The sequence below is a fragment of the Manis pentadactyla genome, chromosome X (assembly GCF_030020395.1).
Source record: "Manis pentadactyla isolate mManPen7 chromosome X, mManPen7.hap1, whole genome shotgun sequence".
Lineage (NCBI taxonomy): Eukaryota > Metazoa > Chordata > Mammalia > Pholidota > Manidae > Manis > Manis pentadactyla.
Genome location: NC_080038.1, coordinates 11,062,689 through 11,082,747, shown reverse-complemented (window position 1 = coordinate 11,082,747; position 20,059 = coordinate 11,062,689).

The following is a 20,059-nucleotide window of genomic DNA, read 5'->3' as shown; positions in this document are numbered from 1 at the left end:
AGAGCAGACAAGTTCAAATCACATCTCTGAAAATGCAGATTATCCATGCCTTGTCAAATGCTGCCCACAACACTTAACAGGGTGCCATTTAAATTTTCTATAACTTTTTGTGTTTGACTATAAACCCGGAAATAGCCAGGAAACATCATGTGGATAAAGTACCTTGTACAACTGGAATGGGGTTTTGCAAGAAAAGATGAGAAAAGCAGCTATTCTTCTACACTGATAAAAGGTGTAAGAAGTAAACCATGTTAAGAGGCTTAAAGGCCTGAGCTCTGGAAATCTTAATTTAAGAGATGCGGGTGGGCCAATTACTCCCTTTGAATAAAAGGCAGAAAATCTTCCCCAGCTTTGTTCAAGCCAGTGAGTCATTCTGAGTGAATCTGTTCAGAACAATTCCTCAAGGCAACAGGCCTGGCTCCTTACAGTGGTGGGGAAGAGGTGCCAGACAGCTCTGAAGAAGAGCTTTCTCTTGTGTCGGCCTCTAAACCCAAAGTCAGGTAGGTTTTTGTCCTAATGTCCTTCTCCCCATCTTCATCCCTTATAGCCATTCTGTACTCATCAGGCCTAGAGTCTGCAAACTATGGCCCACGGGCCAAATTCAGCCTCCAGCATGTTTTTTTACAACCTGTGAGTGAAGAGTGGTTTTTCACATTTTTGTAATGGTTGAAATAAATTTAAAAAGGATAATATTTCATGAAACATGATAATTATATGAAATTTGGATTTGGTTTTATTGGAACACAACCACATCCCTTTGTTTTTCTATTAGCTATAAGTACCTTAGCTCTACAACAGCATAGTTGAGGAGCTGCAAAAAAGACCGTGTGACTTGCAAAGCCTAAAATATTTACTATCTGGTCCTTTACAGAAAAAGTTTGCTGACCCCAGTTTAGGTATTTCCATTCTGTTGCTTCTATGGTGTTGTCTAGAGTATAAATTTATAAAAAGGCAAGGCCCAGCAGCATCCTTTACACACTAGATGATGTCTCCAGGACATCATAACAATTTGTGCTCTTGGATAATACTTTTTGCTGCTGCTAAGCAGAATGAAGACACCTAGCATAGCAATAGGAAAAGAAATAATTTGAGGAAACTGAGGATTCCTTGCTTCTAAAATTATCTACTTAGGTATTCCATAGTTAAGAGTATTCACAGGAAATTTGTAGACTCCAAATCAATAACTATTCACTAAGTATTACTTCACAATAATCCAATCACTCAACTCAAAGGCCATATTACCAGTCTGTCAACTCTGCAAGTTACATGGCCTTTCCAATATAAGTACAGTTGACCACTGAACAATGCAAGGGTTAGGGGTGCCCATCCCCTGCAGTCAAAAGTCCACATACAACTTTTGATTCCTCAACAACTTAATAACAGCCTACTGTTGACTGGAAGCCTTACCAAAAACAATTAACACATATTTTGTATGTTACATATATTATATACTCTATTCTTGTAATAAAGTAAGCTACAGAAAAGAAAATGTTTTCAAACTGTTGCAAATCCTCCCCCAAATTTCCAACATATTTACTGGAAAAAAATGCACATTTAAGTGGACCCACGTAGTTCAAACCCGTGCTGTTCAAGGTCAACTGTATAAATGTAACAATCATATCCAGAGTTGTGATGGCCAGTTATACTGATTCTGGGCATTTGTCTACACACCTGTTCACATTTTAGCATTGCTCAGATTTTCTTTTGACATTACTCAGATTATGAGGCCAAATGATACAGTGAAAAGAATGCTGGACCAAGAATAGCACTTAAGAGTCCAAAAATTTAAATTTAAATTCTTGGTTATACCACTTACATTGGATGAATTTCTTAACATCTTGTAGCTCTAATGTCCTTATCTGTAAAATAGGAATAAAAATTGCACCTCACAGGAATTCTAGGAAGTAGTAATAATTATGTGAAAGCATTGTGCTCATGTTACTATGAAGATGATATGGCTCATTCTATTTTGTGATCCCCTTCCCTTACATTCCCTCAACCTCAATGAATTACTTCTCTGCTACTGGGAAAGCCAATCTGCAGAGTAAGAGGTTTTCTTAATCAGTGTGACCAGTAAATCATTAAAAAATCAGCTGTTTAAACTTGTTGATTAATTGCTCCTATAAACTCACTTGACTAATGTTTGGCCCTTAAGCAGACAAAAACTAAACAGTTTAATATTGCTTTTATTCTGTGCTTAGGAAAATACTGTCATTTTGAATTAGCAGGATCAAAGATATCTCACTAATAGGAGATGATAATCAATTAATTATGAGCTACACTGCTGTAAAGAGAAAATATTTACTTCCCTTCCACAGTCTTCTTATCCCTCAAAAAAAATGGGGGTGTATCATCAAATACAAAAATGAAGATCTGCTCTTACGAGTTCTGAAGTAACAATTTAAAGTGTTATTAACCTCTTCTATGGAAAACATACCTATGAAGGGTCATCAAGGGACAAAAACAATTGGCTCTAGATGCCATTATGAATAATGTCAACTACATACATGTGTGCCAATTTGATTGATGTTGAAAAAAAGAATATTGTAAAATTTTTATATTCAGAAGACCCACCTCTTTACCAAAAGAGGACTCTTCAAAGGGTTTTCTTTGGTTACTGATTATTTCTGAGATCTGTTACTGGAGAACCAATACAATGAACTTTGGTTTACCTCAGACACAGGTCGGAAGCTATAGAAGAAATAGGAACTACTCAAGCCTAGGCTTCCTTTTGAAGGCTAAGAGTCCTGGGTAGAAGGGCTAAGCTGAAAATGGCAGGCTGGTGCAGGGCAAATTGGAAGGCCAGTCAAATTCAGCCAGTTAAATGGTAATTAAATCCAGTGTCACCTTGGCCAATCCATTTTCAAATCAAATATCTGTGATGAATTCATTTATCAATTCAATAACCATTCCCTTAATGCCAACGGTGTACAGGTCATGTGCTAAGCACTGGGGATTGAACAGCACCAAACTGGTGGTCAGAGGCCTAAGTTCTAGCCCTAAATCTAATATAACCAGTTGTGTGAAATGGGCAAGTGTTGCTTTATGAGCCAAGTTGTGAGTTCACAAATGTTCTCTCTCCATTCGGATGCAATTCTGTGAGTTACTCTTGAGCGTTCTTGGTCCAAATCATGCTGGTGTTATTACAGAGAATCTATTTGCTTTAATAGGGCAGTGATTAAAATATTCAGAATTATGAAAGACTTTGGTTAGAAGGGTGGCGGTTGTTGTTTAACCAGTCTCTTTTATTCTACTGAAGATTATATACGCAATAAGAATCTGACATGACTCACGAAGTTTGTTGGGCATTGGATTGTGAGGTTTCTCTGCTTTATTTGTCTTCTGTTACCAAGCAGTAAAGATCCCACACTGAACCAGGTCATGCTCCCTTGGATGAGTCTTGGCCTCAGACAAAAAGATCTGCTTTGCTCTTTAAAACCTAGGATGATTAAGAACAATGAGAAAAGAAAAAAGCAACCTCTGGTACCCAAAACTAATCTTATTGTTCACTACTAGACCTCAATACTTTAACAAGCTTGCCTGAGAGGAGGGGCGGAAGATGGCGGCGTGAGTAGAGCAGCGGAAATCTCCTCCCAAAACAACATATATCTATGAAAATATAACAAAGACAAGCCTTCCTAGAATAAAGACCAGAGGACACATGACAATATCCAGACCACATCCGCACCTGAGAGAACCCAGCAACTCGCGAAGGGGGTAAGATAAAAGCCCCGGCCCGGCGGGAGCCGAGCGCCCATCCCCCCAGCTCCCGGCGGGAGAAGAATAGGCAGAGCGGGAGGGAGACGGGGCCCAGGACTGCCGAACACCCAGCCCCCGCCATCTGGGCCAGAGTGCAGGGCCCTGGATACTAGGAAAACAGGGCAACAAGAACAGAGAGCGGGCACTGGAGGCCGGGTGTCGGAGGACATAAGAAAAGTGCACGACCATTTTCTTTTTTTTTTTTTTTGCTTTTTTGCTGCTTTGTTTTGGTGAGCGCTTTTTGGAAGTCTTAAAGGGATAGGGACCCCAATACTAGGGAAACAGGGCAGCAAGACCGGTGAGCAGAGGCCCGAGGCTGGCACCGGAGAATAAAGACAAACGAGCGATCACCATTTTTTTTTTTAATTAAAAAAAATTTTTTTTTTTTTAATTTAAAAATTTTTTCTTTTTTTTTTTTTTTTTTTTGGTGGTCGTTGTTTTGTTTTGGCGGGTGCTTTTTGGAAGTCTTAAAGGGACAGGGCGGGACACTTAATCTAGAGGAAGGGAATCCGGGGATCTCTGGGCACCCTAACCCCTGGGCTGCAGGGAGCAGGGAGGCCCCTTATGGAGATAAATAGCCTCCCAGCCGCTCCTGCTCCAACGCGACTCCACCATTTTGGAGTAGCTGCCCGAGCCAGGCCACGCCCACAGCAACAGTGGAGATTAACTCCATAGCAGCCGGGCAGGAAGCACAAACCCTGTCTGTGCGCAGCTGCGCAGCACAAGTCACTAGAGGTCGCTGTTCTCCCAGGAGAGGAAGGCCACAAACCAAGAAGAAAGGAAGTCCTTCCAGCCGTCACTCGTCCCAGCTCTGCAAACTATTCCTATCACCATGAAAAGGCAAAGCTACAGGCAGACAAAGATCACAGAGACAACACCAGAGAAGGAGACAGACCTAACCAGTCTTCCTGACAAAGAATTCAAAATAAGAATCATAAACATGCTGACAGAGATGCAGAGAAATACACAAGAGAAATGGGATGAAGTCCGGAGGGAGATCACAGATGCCAGAAAGGAGATCGCAGAAATGAAACAAACTCTGGAAGGGTTTATAAGCAGAATGGATAGAATGCAAGAGGCCATTGATGGAATTGAAATCAGAGAACAGGAATGCATAGAAGCTGACATAGAGAGAGACAAAAGGATCTCCAGGAATGAAACAATATTAAGAGAACTGTGTGACCAATCCAAAAGGAACAATATCCGTATTATAGGGGTCCCAGAAGAAGAAGAGAGAGGAAAAGAGATGGAAAGTATCTTAGAAGAAATAATTGCTGAAAACTTCCCCAAACTGGGGGAGGAAATAATCGAAAAGACCACGGAAATACACAGAACTCCCAACAGAAAGGATCCAAGAAGGACAACACCAAGACACATAATAATTAAAATGGCAAAGATCAAGGACAAGGAAAGAGTGTTAAAGGCAGCTAGAGAGAAAAAGGTCACCTATAAAGGGAAACCCATCAGGCTAACATCAGATTTCTCAACAGAAACCCTACAGGCCAGAAGAGAATGGCATGATATATTTAATACAATGAAACAGAAGGGCCTTGAACCAAGGATACTGTATCCAGCACGAATATCATTCAAATATGACGGTGGATTAAACAATTCCCAGACAAACAAAAGCTGAGGGAATTTGCTTTCCACAAACCACTTCTACAGAACATCTTACAGGGACTGCTCTAGATGGGAGCACTCCTAGAAAGAGCACAGCACAAAACACCCAACATATGAAAAATCGAGGAGGAGGAACAAGAAGGGAGAGAAGAAAAGAATCTCCAGACAGTGTATATAACAGCTCAATAAGCGAGCTAAGTTAGGCAGTAAGGTACTAAAGAGGCTAACCTTGAACCTTTGGTAACCACGAATTTAAAGCCTGCAATGGCAATAAGTACATATCTTTCAATAGTCACCCTAAATGTTAATGGATTGAATGCACCAATCAAAAGACACAGAGTAACAGAATGGATAAAAAAGCAAGACCCATCTATATGCTGCTTACAAGAAACTCACCTCAAACCCAAAGACATGTACAGACTAAAAGTCAAGGGATGGAAAAACATATTTCAAGCAAACAACAGTGAGAAGAAAGCAGGGGTTGCAGTACTAATATCAGACAAAATAGACTTCAAAACAAAGGAAGTAACAAGAGATAGAGAAGGACACTACATAATGATAAAGGGCTCAGTCAAACAAGAGGATATAACCATTCTAAATATATATGCACCCAACGCAGGAGCACCAGCATAGGTGAAACAAATACTAACAGAACTAAAGGGGGATATAGACTGCAATGCATTCATTCTAGGAGACTTCAACACACCACTCACCCCAAAGGATAGATCCACTGGGCAGAAAATAAGTAAGGACATGGAAGCACTGAACAACACAGTAGAGCAGATGGACCTAATAGACATCTATAGAACTCTACATCCAAAATCAACAGGATATACATTCTTCTAAAGTGCACATGGAACATTCTCCAGAATAGACCACATACTAGGCCACAAAAAGAGCCTCAGAAAATTCCAAAAGATTGAAATCCTACCAACCAACTTTTCAGACCACAAAGGCATAAAACTAGAAATAAACTGTACCAAGAAAGCAAAGAGGCTCACAAACACATGGAGTCTTAACAACATGCTCCTAAATAATCAATGGATCAATGACAAAATCAAAATGGAGATCCAGCAATATACGGAAACAAATGACAACAACAACACTAAGCCCCAACTTCTGTGGGACACAGCAAAAGCAGTCTTAAGAGGAAAGTATATAGCAATCCAAGCATATTTAAAAAAGGAAGAGCAATCCCAAATAAATGGTCTAATGTCACAATTATTGAAATTGGAAAAAGAAGAACACATGAGGCCTAAGGTCAGCAGAAGGAGGGACATAATAAAGATCAGGGAAGAAATAAATAAAATTGAGAAGAATAAAACAATAGCAAAAATCAATGAAACCAAGAGCTGGATCTTCGAGAAAATAAACAAAATAGATAAGCCTCTAGCCAGACTTATTAAGAAGAAAAGAGAGTCAACACAAATCAACAGTATCAGAAACGAGAAAGGGAAAATTACGATGGACCCCACAGAAATACAAAGAATTATTAGAGAATACTATGAAAACCTATATGCTAACAAGCTGGGAAACCTAGGAGAAATGGACAACTTCCTAGAAAAATACAACCTTCCAAGATTGACCCAGGAAGAAACAGAAAATCTAAACAGACCAATTACCAGCAATGAAATTGAAGCGGTAATCAAAAAACTACCAAAGAACAAAACCACCGGGCCAGATGGATTTACCTCGGAATTTTATCAGACATACAGGGAAGACATAATACCCATTCTCCTTAAAGTTTTCCAAAAAATAGAGGAGGAGGGGATACTCCCATACTCATTCTACGAAGCTAACATCACCCTAATACCAAAACCAGGCAAAGACCCCACCAAAAAAGAAAACTACAGACCAATATCCCTGATGAACGTAGATGCAAAAATACTCAACAAAATATTAGCAAACCGAATTCAAAAATACATCAAAAGGATCATACACCATGACCAAGTGGGATTCATCCCAGGGATGCAAGGATGGTACAACATTCGAAAGTCCATCAACATCATCCACCACATCAACAAAAAGAAAGACAAAAACCACATGATCATCTCCATAGATGCTGAAAAAGCATTTGACAAAGTTCAACATCCATTCATGATAAAAACTCTCAGCAAAATGGGAATAGAGGGCAAGTACCTCAACATAATAAAGGCCATCTATGATAAACCCACAGCCAACATTATATTGAACAGCGAGAAGCTGAAAGCATTTCCTCTGAGATCGGGAACTAGACAGGGATGCCCACTCTCTCCACTGTTATTTAACATAGTACTGGAGGTCCTAGCCACGGCAATCAGACAAAACAAAGTAATACAAGGAATCCAGATTGGTAAAGAAGAACTTAAACAGTCACTATTTGCAGATGACATGATACTGTACATAAAAAACCCTAAAGACTCCACCCCAAAACTACTAGAACTGATATCGGAATACAGCAAAGTTGCAGGATACAAAATCAACACACAGAAATCTTTGGCTTTCCTATATACTAACAATGAACCAACAGAAAGAGAAATCAGGAAAACAACTCCATTCACATTTGCATCAAAAAAAATAAAATACCTAGGAATAAACCTAACCAAAGAAGTGAAAGACTTATACTCTGAAAACTACAAGTCAATCTTAAGAGAAATTAAAGGGGACACTAACAGGTGGAAACTCATCCCATGCTCGTGGCTAGGAAGAATTAATATCATCAAAATGGCCATCCTGCCCAAAGCAATATACAGATTTGATGCAATCCCTATGAAACTACCAGCAACATTCTTCAATGAACTGGAACAAATAATTCAAAAATTCATATGGAAACACCAAAGACCCCGAATAGCCAAAGCAATCCTGAGAAAGAAGAATAAAGTAGGGGGCATCTCACTCCCCAACTTCAAGCTCTATTATAAAGCCATAGTAATCAAGACAATTTGGTACTGGCACAAGAGCAGAGCCACAGACCAATGAAACAGACTAGAGAATCCAGACATTAACCCAGACATATATGGTCAATTAATATTTGATAAAGTAGCCATGGACATACAATAGCGAAATGACAGTCTCTTCAACAGGTGGTGCTGGCAAAACTGGACAGCTACATGTAGGAGAATGAAACTGGACCATTGTCTACCCCATATAGAAAAGTAAACTCCAAATGGATCAAAGACCTGAATGTAAGTCATGAAACCATTAAACTCTTGGAAGAAAACATAGGCAAAAACCTCTTAGACATAAACATGAGTGACCTCTTCTTGAACATATCTCCCCGGGCAAGGAAAACAACAGCAAAAATGAGTAAGTGGGACTATATTAAGCTGAAAAGCTTCTGTACAGCAAAAGACACCATCAATAGAACAAAAAGGATCCCTACAGTATGGGAGAATATATTTGAAAATGACACATCTGATAAAGGCTTGACGTCCAGAATATATAAAGAGCTCACATGCCTCAACAAACAAAAAACAAATAACCCAATTAAAAAATGGGCAGAGGAACTGAACAGACAGTTCTCCAAAAAAGAAATACAGATGGCCAACAGACACATGAAAAGATGCTCCACATCGCTAATTATCAGAGAAATGCAAATTAAAACTACAATGAGGTATCACCTCACACCAGTAAGGATGGCTGCCATCCAAAAGACAAACAACAACAAATGTTGGCGAGGCTGTGGTGAAAGGGGAACCCTCCTACACTGCTGGTGGGAATGTAAGTTAGTTCAACCATTGTGGAAAGCAGTATGGAGGTACATCAAAATGCTCAAAACAGACTTACCATTTGACCCAGGAATTGTACTCCTAGGAATTTACCCTAAGAATGCAGCAATCAAGTATGAGAAAGATCAGTGCACCCCTATGTTTATCGTAGCACTATTTACAATAGCCAAGAATTGGAAGCAACCTAAATGTCCATCGATAGATGAATGGATAAAGAAGATGTGGTACATATACACAATGGAATACTACTCAGCCATAAGAAAAGGGCAAATCCAACCATTTGCAGCAACATGGATGGAGCTGGAGGGTATTATGCTCAGTGAAACAAGCCAAGCGGAGAAAGAGAAATACCAAATGATTTCACTCATCTGTGGAGTATAAGAACAAAGGAAAAACTGAAGGAACAAAACAGCAGCAGAATCACAGAACTCAAGAATGGACTAACAGATACCAAAGGGAAAGGGACTGGGGAGGATGGGTGAGTAGGGAGGGAGAAGGGGGGGAGAAGTAGGGGGGTATTAAGATTAGCATGCATGGGGGTTAGGAGAAAAGGGAGGGCTGTACAACACAGAGAAGGCAAGTAGTGATTCTACAGCATTTTGCTATGCTGATGGACAGTGACTGTAAAGGGGTTTATAGGGGAGACCTGATACAGGGGAGAGCCTAGTAAACATAATATTCGTCATGTAAGTGTAGGTTAGTGATACCAAAAACAAAACAAAACAAAACAAACAAACAAACAAAAAAAAGGACTGTTCCTGTGTGGTAACCTCCAATGAGTTCTACACAAGGGTATAAAGGGCATATACAAGTGTAGGCAAAGGGTCTGTTTGCGTTTATACAGAAATCAAAGCCTAATTGGGCTACCCTGAAAATGGACTAAGATACGATATGAAAGAGAACTTCCAACATCAGCACTCTCTGGAAGACTCATGCCAGAAGATGGTCATCAAGAAATCCCAACAAAGATCCACGCACTGCTACAGCTGTAGATGCACTCATCCCACCAGCTCCTGGACTTGCCATGGGAATGAAGGAGATATCTAAGCTGGCCTGTGCATACAGTGAAAAAACAAATTTGACTGGATCTATACTGTTGGAACTCAACCAGGAATTAGGAGAAGTGCAAATTGTAGCGCTCCAAAATCTTACAACTACAGACTATTTACTGTTAAAGGAACATAAGGGATGTGAACATTCCCCAGGATGGGTTGTTTTAATTTGTCTGATTTCTCTCAGACTGTTCAAGTTCAGTTGGACAATATCCAGCATATCATAGATAAGTTTTCACAAATGCCTAAGGTGCCTAACTGGTTTTCTTGGTTTCACTGGAGATGGCTGGTAATTACAGATATGCTTTGGTTATGTAACTATACTCCTATTACGTTAATGTGTGTGCGCAATTTAATTAGTAGTTTAGAACCTATACATGCTTAAGTTACTCTACAAGAAGATATGTCAAAGAAATAATCAATCTTCCCATGTTTTCTTCCGCCTGCTACTTCTATAGCTTTTCTTCTTCCTTCCTAATTACAACCCTTAAATAGAATTCGTGCCTCATATCAAATTTACCGAGTATCATAATTCTTCCAAGTGGTAAAGATACCTCAAGACAAATGCTGGGCATAGAAGCTACAGGGCATAAATATGCAAATAAATAAAAAGCTAACCATTTCAAACAATAAGGCTTCTCTCTCACTTACCAACTTTACATTTCCCTGTATGGCCCCGGAAGATGACTGGTTAGCCAGAGACGGGTAAGATTCCTCAAGGGAGGAACAACCTAAGACAGGCACAGTCGCAGGGAGGTCATCAGGTGAGAAATTGGGGATCAACAGAGGTGAGGCTTAGAACCTCACCCCCCCGTTCTGAGAGAAATCTTCTGCATATGTGGATGTTTTATTGCCCTTGTCTAGCTTGGATTAACACATAGTCTACAGGCACACACCTGATCATCTACATTTGCTCTCTTACAACACTAAACTATGTTTTCTACCTTTATCTTGTATCTACCTACCACTTCAGCATTTTATTAAAAATAATAATAATAAAGAGAGAAATGTGGTATCCACATATAAATCAAGTATAAAAACCAAATGAGTATTCATATTTGAACTGACTGTTTATAGTTCATAATGCATGAGCAAAACCGAAAGTTTCTGTGATGACTGCCCTTGTACTGTTCACTATGTAACTTATTCATTATGTAAGAATTTATTCTCCATGTAAGAACTTGTTTGTTATGCCTCAGAAGATTGGAGACTGACGAAAATTAGGCTTAGGGTGGATTAATGATTGTGCATTGAGCATTGACTCCCCTATACAGAATTTTATTGTTGTTAACAACCATTTGATCAATAAATATGAGAGATGCCCTCACAAAAGAAAAAGGACAGACTTCCAATGGTAAAATAAATAAGTAACCGGGATGTAATGTATAGCATAAGGAATATAGTCAAGATATTGTAACAGCTTGGTATGGTGATAGCTGGTACCTAGAATTATGTATATAAATGTTTTATCACTGTGTTGTACACTTGAAACTAATGTAATGTAATACTGTGCGTCAACTACCCTTCAATAAAAAATAATTATCTAAAAAAAAAACAAAAAAAAAAAACAAGCTTGCCTGACACTCACAGCCATGCCATTTTTGTTCTCCTGTGGGACATAAACAAATGCACAGAATACTATCTTCGATCAAGGCTACTCTGAGATCATGATAAAAATGAAACAAAGTGAGACCACTTTATAATTGCATTTAGGCACAAACAAAACAAGGTCATTGTGCCACCACAAAATACCCAATCATCCAATGACAGCAGCCAACCTAGACTAAACTCCTGCTTCCTTAGACTCTCCCCTAACTCAGCCACTTGAAGCCCAAATCCTACAATATGTTCTTTGTAACACCTTATTATTCAGGTTATCCCATGGGTCTCTCAATGAATAATAAACCCAATTTATTTAAGCAAGTGTGCTTCCAGTGGTCTTTGGCTAAATGGCATTGACACTTCCAAAGACCTCTTGCCGCTCTCATTTGGGGCACCAAGAGCCAGGCCAAGAATTATTGCAAAGGTATAAGCATACCTAAATTTCACCATGCACAGCAAGCTGTAAAGTTTTGGCAGAATAATCCTGCAGTATGGTTCCTGACCTTTTTGTATCTTTTACTTAGTTATCTCTTGGAAATGGAATCACCTAAGCCTGATCTATAAAAAGAGATTGGAATAGAAGGAAATTTCCCAAACTGTGTTCCTTGGGAAACCAGTGTTCTTCAAATCCTGATAATCCTTTCCAGAAAGGATTCTGTGGAAAAATGAGTTTGACAAACTCTACATTCTAGAGTAAATCCCCTCTTATAGCTTTAGTCCAGGCTATTTAACCTACTCTGAGAGTCATTTAAACCTCCCTTTACTTAAATCTCAGTTCCTTACCTGCACAATGATTCCTATAATATGCCCTGCTCATTTTCCAGTGTAAGGGAGCAAATAAAAAATGTGACAGGGAAGTATTTCAAAAACAGGAGGGCACTCTGTCCTGGTGAGACATGGAGGCAGCATTGAATCCATTAAAGAGAACCTTAAGGGCAGAAGCCTAGTCCAGAAATCAGGCCAAGAGGATGCATGTGTGAACTAGAGTTAGCACAGTGAGAAAGGGGAGGCTGGGTATTCCAGGGTTATGGCTGGATGACAAACCCCCTGAGAACGAGCTTAAAACACCATTTATTATGTCCACAGATTCTGCAGGCCAGAAATTTGGGAAAGGCACTATAAGGACAGCTCATCTCTACTTTAAAATGTCTGGGACCTCAGCTGGGAAGTTTCCAAGTCTGGGAGGGAGTCAGTGATTGGGGATTACATTTATCTTGAAGGCTTCCTTTCTCACAGGTCTGGTGTTTGAGGCTGGCTGTTAGCTGAAACACTTACTCATGATCTCTGCATGTGGACAAGTTTGAGCATTTCCACAGCATGATGGCTGGGTTCTAAGGCAGCAAGAGGGAACTGCATGGCATTTTTATGATCTATCCCAGAAGTCACATAGTGTCACTTCTGCCATACTTTAATGGTCAAGGCAGTCATAAAGGTTCATCCAGTTCAAGGGGAAGGGACACAGACCCTACCACCCAATGGGAGGAATGTCAAGGTCACCCAGAAAGAAGAGCATGTGGGATGGGAAATACTGTTGTACCATTTTGGAAAATACAGCCTGCTATTCTGGGGAAGATACAAAATTGATGAAGGAATATGGATTCCTGGACCTTACTGGAGGAAGACCAAAAAGAAAAAATCAAGGATTTTCCAAGATTTCAATCAAGTCTAGGTAGAAAAAATAACCACAAAAGGGAAAGCTTGAGTCAGAGTTAGTTTGGGAGAAAAGACTATTTCAAAAAATGTTCCCAGTAGCTCTGCCTTTTGAGTTTGGAGAAGACCTGAGCATGTTTATTGGCAGAGATAATGGAGCCAAGAGAGCTACTGAAGATAGAAAATGGAGGAGGCAAAATCAATAGGACAAGATGCTGGAGGAGATGTATGGGAGCCAATACTCAGGTGAGGGTTTAATTACACAAGGAGAAACTCTACTTCTCTGCAACAAGAGGACATAAAAGGAGAGGATGGGGAGGGGGAGGCAAGATGGCAGCGTGAGTAGAGCAGCAGAAATCTCCTCCCAAAACCACATATATCTATGAAAATATAACAAAGACAACTCTTCCTAGAATAAAGACCAGAGGACACAGGACAATATCCAGACCACATCCACACCTGAGAGAACCCAGCGCCTCACGAAGGGGGTAAGATACAAGCCAGAGCCCAGCGGGACCCAAGCGCCCCTCCCCCCAGCTCCCGGCGGGAGGAGAGGAGGCAGAGCGGGAGGGAGAGGGAGCCCAGGACTGCTGAACACCCAGCCCCAGGCATCCGGACCAGAGCGCAGACACAGTGCGTGCATGAGGCACTGGATACTAGGGAAACAGGGCAGCAAGAACAGTGAGCGGGTACCAGAGGCCTGGCGCCGGAGGACATAAGAAAAGTGAGCGGCCATTTGTTGTTGTTGTTGTTGTTGTTGTTTTGTTGAGGTGAGTGCTTTCTGGAAGTCTTAAAGGGACAGGGACCCCAATACTAGGGAAACAGGGCAGCAAGACCGGTATCTCTGAGGCTGGTGCTGGGTATCGGAGGCCAGCGCCGGAGAACAAAAGAAAAGCGAGTGGCCATTTTTTTTTTTTGTTGTTGTTGTTGTTTTGCTTTGGCGAGCACTTTTTGGAAGTCTTAAAGGGATAGAGACACCAATACTAGGGAAACACGGCAGCAAGACCGGTGAGCGGTTGCCTGAGGCTGGTGCTGGAGAATAAAGAAAAACGAGTGGCCATTTTTATTTATTTTATTTTTTCATTTTTTAAATTTTTAAATTTTTATTTATTTATTTATTTTTTATTTACTTATTTTTTTTTGTGGTCATTGTATTGCTTTGGCGGGTGCTTTTTGGAAGTCTTAAAGGGGCAGGGCAGGACACTTAGTCCAGAGGTAGGGAATCCAGGGATCTCTGGGCACTCTAATCCCCTGGGCTGCAGGGAGCACTGAGGCCCCTTACGGAGATAAATAGCCTCCCAGCCACTCCCCCTCCAATGCGACTCCACCACTTTGGAGGAGCCGCCTGAGCCAGGCCAGGCTCACAGCAACAGTGGAGATAAACTCCATAGCAACCAGGCAGGAAGCAGAAGCCCTGTCTGCACACAGCTGCCCAGCACAAGCCACTAGAGGTCGCTGTTCTCCCAGGAGAGGAAGGCCACAAACCAACAAGAAGGGAAGTTCTTCCAGCCGTCACTCGTCCCAGCTCAGCAAACTATTCCTATCACCATGAAAAGACAAAATTACAGGCAAACCAAAATCACAGAGACACCAGAGAAGGAGACAGACCTAACCAGTCTTCCTGACAAAGAATTCAAAATAAAAATCATAAACATGCTGACAGAGATGCAGAGAAATACGCAAGAGAAATGGGATGAAGTCCGGAGGGAGATCACAGATGCCAGAAAAGAGATTACAGAAATGAAGCAAACTCTGGAAGGATTTATAAGCAGAATGGATAAGATGCAAGAGGCCATTCATGGAATTGAAACCAGAGAACAGGAATGCATAGAAGCTGACATAGAGAGAGATAAAAGGATCTCCAGGAATGAAACAATATTAAGAGAACTGTGTGACCAATCCAAATGGAACAATGTCCATATTATAGGAGTACCAGAAGAAGAAGAGAGAGAAAAAGGGATGGAAAGTATCCTGGAAGAAATAATTGCTGAAAACTTCCCCAGACTGGGAGAGGAAATAATCGCACAGACCACGGAAATACACAGAACCCCCAACAGAAAGGATAAAAGGAGGACAACACCAAGACACATAATAACTAAAATGGCAAAGATCAAGGACAAGGAAAGAGTTTTAAAGGCAGCTAGAGAGAAAAAGGTCACCTACAAAGGAAAACCCATCAGGCTAACATAAGACTTCTCAACAGAAACCCTACAGGCCAGAAGAGATTGGCATGATATATTTAATGCAATGAAACAGAAGGGCCTTGAACCAAGGATACTGTATCCAGCACGACTATCATTTAAATATGATGGCAGAATTAAACAATTCCCAGACAAGCAAAAGCTGAGGGAATTTGCTTCCCACAAACCACCTCTACAGAACATCTTACAGGGACTGCTCTAGATGGGAGCACTCCTAGAAAGAGCACAGAACAAAACACCCAACATATGAAGAATGGAGGAGGAGGAACAAGAAGGGAGAGAAGAAAAGAATCTCCAGACAGTGTATATAACAGCTCAATAAGCGAGCTAAGTCAGGCAGTAAGATACTAAAGAGGCTAACCTTGAACCTTTGGTAACCACGAATTTAAAGCCTGTAATGGCAATAAGTACATATCTTTCAATAGTCACCCTAAATGTAAATGGACTGAATGCACCAAACAAAAGACACAGAGTAATAGAATGGATAAAAAAGCAAGAACCATCTATATGCTGCTTACAAGAAACTCACCTCAAACCCAAAGACATGTACAGACTAAAAGTCAAGGGATGGAAAAACATATTTCAGGCAAACAACAGCGAGAAGAAAGCAGGGGTTGCAGTACTAATATCAGACAAAATAGACTTCAAAACAAAGAAAGTAACAAGAGATAAAGAAGGACACTACATAATGATAAAGGGCTCAGTCCAACAAGAGGATATAACCATTCTAAATATATATGCACCCAACACAGGAGCACCAGCATATGTGAAACAAATACTAACAGAACTAAAGGGGGAAATAGACTGAAATGTATTCATTCTAGGAGACTTCAACACACCACTCACCCCGAAGGATAGATCCACCAGGCAGAAAATAAGTAAGGACACAGAAGCACTGAACAACACAGTAGAGCAGATGGACCTAATAGACATCTATAGAACTCTACATCCAAAAGCAACAGGATATACATTCTTCTCAAATGCACATGGAACATTCTCCAGAATAGACCACATAGTAGGCCACAAAAAGAGCCTCAGCAAAATCCAAAATATTGAAATTCTACCAACCAATTTCTCAGACAACAAAGGTATAAAACTAGAAATAAATTCTACAAAGAAAACAAAAAGGCTCACAAACACATGGAGGCTTAACAAACACATGGAGCCTAAATAATCAATGGATCAATGAACAAATTAAAATAGAGATCAAGGAATATATAGAAACAAATGACAACAATAACACAAAGTCCCAACTTCTGTGGGATGCAGCAAAAGCAGTCTTAAGAGGAAAGTATATAGCGAACCAGGCACACTTGAAGAAGCAAGAACAATCCCAAATGAATAGTCTAACATCACAAATATCGAAATTGGAAAAAGAAGAACAAATGAAGCCTAAAGTCAGCAGAAGGAGGGACATAATAAAGATCAGAGAAGAAATAAACAAAATTGAGAAGAATAAAACAATAGCAAAAATCAATGAAACCAAGAGCTGGTTCTTTGAGAAAATAAACAAAATAGATAAGCCTCTAGCCAAACTTATTAAGAGAAAAAAAGAATCAACACAAATCAACAGAATCAGAAATGAGAACGGAAAAATCACGACAGACTCCACAGAAATACAAAGAATTATTAAAGACTACTATGAAAACCTAAATGCCAACAAGCTGGAAAACCTAGAAGAAATGGTCAACCTCCTAGAAAAGTACAACCGTCCAAGACTGACCAAGGAAGAACACAAAGGTAAACAAACCAATTACGAGCAAAGAAGTTGAAACGGTAATCAAAAAACTACCCAAGAACAAAACATCCGGGCCGGTGGGATTTACCTCGGAATTTTATGAGACACAGGGAGAAGACATAATACCCATTCTCCTTAAAGTTTTCCAAAAAATAGAAGAGGAGGGAATACTCCCAAACTCATTCTACGAAGCCAAAATCACCCTAATACCAAAACAAGGCAAAGACCCCTCCAAAAAAGAAAATTACAGACCAATATCCCTGATGAATGTAGATGTAAAAATACTTAATAAAATATTAGCAAACCGAATTCAAAAGTATATCAAAAGGATCATACACCATGACCAAGTGGGATTCATCCCAGGGATGCAAGGATGGTACAACATTCGAAAATCCATCAACATCATCCACTACATCAACAAAAAGAGGGACAAAAACCACATGATCATCTCCATAGATGCTGAAAAAGCATTTGACAAAATTCAACATCCATTCATGATAAAAACTCTCAGCTAAATGGGAATAGAGGGCAAGTACCTCAGCATAATAAAGGCCATATATCATAAACCCATAGCCAACATTATATGGAACAGCGAGAAGCTGAAAGCTTTTCCTCGGAGATCGGGAACAAGACAGGGATGCCCACTCTCCCCAATGCTATTTAATATAGTACTGGAGGTCCTGGCCACAGCAATCAGACAAAAGAAAGAATTACAAGGAATCTGGATTGGTAAAGAAGAAGTTAAACTGTCACTATTTGCAGATGACATGATATTGTACATAAAAAACCCTAAAGACTCCACCCCAAAACTACTAGAACTGATATCGGAATACAGCAAAGTTGCAGGATACAAAATCAACACACAGAAATCTGTGGCTTTCCTATACACTAACAATGAACCAACAGAAAGAGAAATCAGAAAACAATTCCATTCACAATTACATCAAAAAGAATAAAATACCTAGGAATAAATCTAACCAAAGAAGTGAATGACCTATACTCTGAAAACTACAAGTCACTCTTAAGAGAAATTAAAGGGGACACTAACAAATGGAAACTTATCCCATGCTTGTGGTTAGGAAGAATTAATATCATCAAAATGGCCATCCTGCCCAAAGCAATATACAGATTTGATGCAATCCCTATCAAATTACCAGCAACATTCTTCAATGAACTGGAACAAATAATTCAAAAATTCATATGGAAACACCAAAGACCCCGAATAGCCAAAGCAATCCTGAGAAAGAAGAATAAAGTAGGGGGGATCTCACTCCCCAATTTCAAGCTCTACTATAAAGCCATAGTAATCAAGACAATTTGGTACTGGCACAAGAACAGAGCCACATACCAGTGGAACAGACTAGAGACTCTAGACATTAACCCAAAACATATATGGTCAAGTAATATTTGATAAAGGAGCCATGGACATACAATGGCGAAATGACAGTCTCTTCAACAGATGGTGCTGGCAAAACTGGACAGCTACATGTAGGAGAATGAAACTGGACCATTGTCTAACCCCATATACAAAAGTAAATTTAAAATGGATCAAAGACCTGAATGTAAGCCATGAAACCATTAAAGTCATGGAAAAAAACATAGGCAAAAACCTCTTAGACATAAACATGAGTGACCTCTTCTTGAACATATCTCCCCGGGCAAGGGAAACAACAGCAAAAATGAACAAGTGGGACTATATTAAGCTGAAAAGCTTCTGTACAGCAAAAGACACCATCAATAGAACAAAAAGGAACCCTACAGTATGGGAGAATATATTTGTAAATGACAGATCCGATAAAGGCTTGATGTCCAAAATATATAAAGAGCTCACACGCCTCAACAAAAAAAAATCAAATAATCCAGTTTAAAAAATGGGCAGAGGAACTGAACAGACAGTTCTCCAAAAAAGAAATACAGATGGCCAACAGACACATGAAAAGATGCTCCACATCACTAATTATCAGAGAAATGCAAATTAAAACTACAATGAGGTATCACCTCACACCAGTAAGGATGGCTGCCATCCAAAAGACAAACAAAAACAAATGTTGTCAAGGTTGTGGAGAAAGGGGATCCCTCCTACACTGCTGATAGGAATGTAAGCTAGTTCAACCATTGTGAAAAGCAGTATGGAGGTTCATCAAAATGCTCAAAACAGACTTACCATTTGACCCAGGAATTCCACTCCTAGGAATTTACCCTAAGAACGCAGCAATCAAGTTTGAGAAAGACAGATGCACCCCTATGTTTAACACAGCACTATTTACAATAGCCAAGAATTGGAAGCAACCTAAATGTCCATCGGTAGATGAATGGATACAGAAGATGTGGTACTTATACACAATGGAATACTACTCAGCCATAAGAAGAGGGCAAATCCTACCATTTGCAGCAACATGGATGGAGCTGGAGGGTATTATGCTCAGTGAAACAAGCCAAGCGGAGAAAGAGAAATACCAAATGATTTCACTCATCTGTGGAGTATAAGAACAAAGGAAAAACTGAAGGAACAAAACAGCAGCAGATTCACAGAACTCAAGAATGGACTAACAGGTACCAAAGGGAAAGGGACTGGGGAGGATGGGTGGGTAGGGAGGGATAAGGGGGGGAGGAAGAAGGGGGGTATTAAGATCAGCATGCATGGGGGGGAGAAAGGGGAGGGCTGTACAACACAGAGAAGACAAGTAGTGATTCTACAACATTTAGCTATGCTGATGCACAGTAACTGTA